The sequence below is a fragment of the Austrofundulus limnaeus genome, unplaced genomic scaffold (assembly GCF_001266775.1).
Source record: "Austrofundulus limnaeus strain Quisiro unplaced genomic scaffold, Austrofundulus_limnaeus-1.0 Scaffold1047, whole genome shotgun sequence".
Lineage (NCBI taxonomy): Eukaryota > Metazoa > Chordata > Actinopteri > Cyprinodontiformes > Rivulidae > Austrofundulus > Austrofundulus limnaeus.
The window spans coordinates 125,143-127,746 of NW_013953449.1; the positions used below are offsets into that span (position 1 = coordinate 125,143).

Genomic DNA, 2,604 nt, shown 5'->3' on the forward strand with positions numbered 1-2,604 from the left:
CAGCAGATTAAATTAAAATCATGATGGTAATTCAGCAGATTAAATTAAAATCATGATGGTAATTCAGCAGATTAAATTAAAATCATGATGGTAATTCAGCAGATGAAATCATTAAAATCATGATGGTAATTCAGCAGATGAAATCATTAAAATCATGATGGTAATTCAGCAGATGAAATCATTAAAATCATGATAGTAATTCAGCAGATTAAAGAGAACTGGATTCATGTTGTTTTTACTTCACGTTGCTCTTTTGAAAACAAAAGAAAAAAGAAAATCTATTTTTTTACTTTAATTTTGACAGAAGCTCCAGCTGCTCAAGAAACCGTCTGTGGGATGAAGGCTGATGAAGACTACGCTGAAGAGCTCACTGCGGTTTTTCCCATCATGCACTGGGTTAGGAGTGAATCATCTGAAAAAAAAAAAAAAAAAAAAAACATAAACTGAGCCAACCGTCATCCAACAGGATTAAATGAATTTACAGGTGAGTAACGACACCTACAGGTAGCTGGTTTACATAGTTCCCCTCATCATCATCATCATCATCCTCACTCCGAGATGAAAGGTCAGGGGTTGAACCTGCAGGGATTTTAGTTTAATGATGTTCAGTTGCTTTTAAAACCACTCAAATTATTAATTATTTCATTCTTAAAATCAACAAAGATCCAATGAAAAGTAAATGAAATATTGAATGAAAAGGGTGCAGAAAAAAGGAAAAATCTTTTATCTGCACCTTATTAAATAAACAACTTAAATGTGAACAGTCTCCATATTTGAGATAGAAAACCAAAAACAAATTGAAAACAAGAACAAAACATGTGGAATCACAATATTTTCACTAAACACTACATAACGTCTTACTTTCTTAACAAATTAAATTTAGTAATCTTTTTAAACATATAAATCTTTGTGGAAGTTTTTAAATGTTATATTTATTCCAGAAACCTGTTCTCTGAATCACAGCAGCTCCTTAAAACTCCTTTAAAATCTCTGTTTCCTTAAAGTTATAGTGACTTTTTCTTTTAACTAATTTTAATTAAATGTTAAAAGGTAACATTTTTTAAACAGCTTTAAACATGATCTGCAAAATACCATATTCATACAAATCATAACGTTTTAATAATTTCAGCTGATGAAATAATATATTTGTTGTGTGACCACAGCACCTTGTGATAATTCTTCTGGCTCTTATTTCAAAATAAAACTAGGGTTTGTTATTGTCTTATATGCTTTTTATCAAACTTCAGTACAGTAAATTAAATGCGGAACAATCATTGCATTAAATGCAATATATACAGAGTTTATAATTACATAACTTTATCATTTAATTCATTCTTTCACTCTTTGTACAGCAATGCAGTTGATTTAGCTAATTTTAATCTTAATTTATGAGATTTCCATGTCAGCTTTCATCGATGATGACACCCAAATATTTTATTTCACTGACTCTACAAATTTCAGTATCATCAATTCAGAATGGAACTTTAAGAGTTTACTTTCTGTTACCAAATATAATTAGTTTTATCCAAATTCAATGATAATGTTAATTCTAAGTTGAAACCAAGTTTGTACCTTCATAAAATCTGTTTGTATCTCCTCCAACAACTGTTCAATATTTTCACCAGAATAAAAGTGTGTCATCAGCAAACACAATACATTTTAAAAACTTTAACACATTGACCAAATAATTCACATATAAAACAGTTTTGGTCCAAGCATAGAACCCTGAGGAACTCTGCAATTAATAAAACAGAGTTCAGATCTTACATTAGTTACTTGAACAACCTTTTTCCTATTTTTCATGTAAATAAATGCCCACTGTAGTGAAAATCTGACCTTTTTGCAGACAAGTTTTAATCCCAGGTTTAGAATGATTTTAATCCGGGGTTTAGACTGGTTTTAATCTAGGTTTTAAACTGTTTTTAATCCAGGATTTAGACTGGTTTTAAGCTAGGTTTTAGACTGGTTTTAATCCAGGATTTAGACAGGTTTTAATCCAGGATTTAGCCTGGTTTTAATCTAGGTTTTAGACTGTTTTTATTCCAGGATTTAGACTGGTTTTGATCTAGGTTTTAGACTGTTTTTAATCCAGGATTTAGACTGGTTTTAAGCTAGGTTTTAGACTGCTTTTAATCCAGGATTTAGCCTGGTTTTAAACCAGGATTTAGACTGTTTTAATCCAGGATTTAGACTGGTTTTAATCCAGGATTTAGACTGGTTTTAAACCAGGATTTAGACTGTTTTAATCCAGGATTTAGACTGGTTTTAATCCAGGATTTAGACTGGCTTTAAACCAGGATTTAGACTGTTTTAATCCAGGATTTAGACTGGTTTTAATCCAGGATTTAGACTGGCTTTAAACCAGGATTTAGACTGTTTTAATCCAGGATTTAGACTGGTTTTAATCAAGGATTTAGACAGGCTTTAAACCAGGATTTAGACTGTTTTAATCCAGGATTTAGACTGGTTTTAATCAAGGATTTAGACAGGTTTTAATCCAGGATTTAGCCTGGTTTTAATCAAGGATTTAGCCTGGTTTTAATCCAGGTTTTAGCCTGGTTTTAATCCAGACCTTTAGTTCTTTTAAGACTTTTCATTTAAACC

General features: G+C 31.0%; 1 long non-coding RNA gene across 1 annotated transcript in view; it reads right to left on the reverse strand.

Annotated features, from left to right (window-relative positions):
- The window catches only part of LOC106533912 (uncharacterized), a 2,654-nt gene extending 1,723 nt beyond the window's left edge, over positions 1 to 931 (reverse strand). Inside the window, exons 1-2 of the long non-coding RNA XR_001312300.1 lie at positions 503 to 931; positions 291 to 412 (exon numbers count right to left, since the gene is read on the reverse strand). This is a non-coding gene — a long non-coding RNA (uncharacterized LOC106533912). The remainder of the gene's footprint in view (positions 1 to 290; positions 413 to 502) is intronic.
- Positions 932 to 2,604: the final 1,673 nt, after the last annotated feature.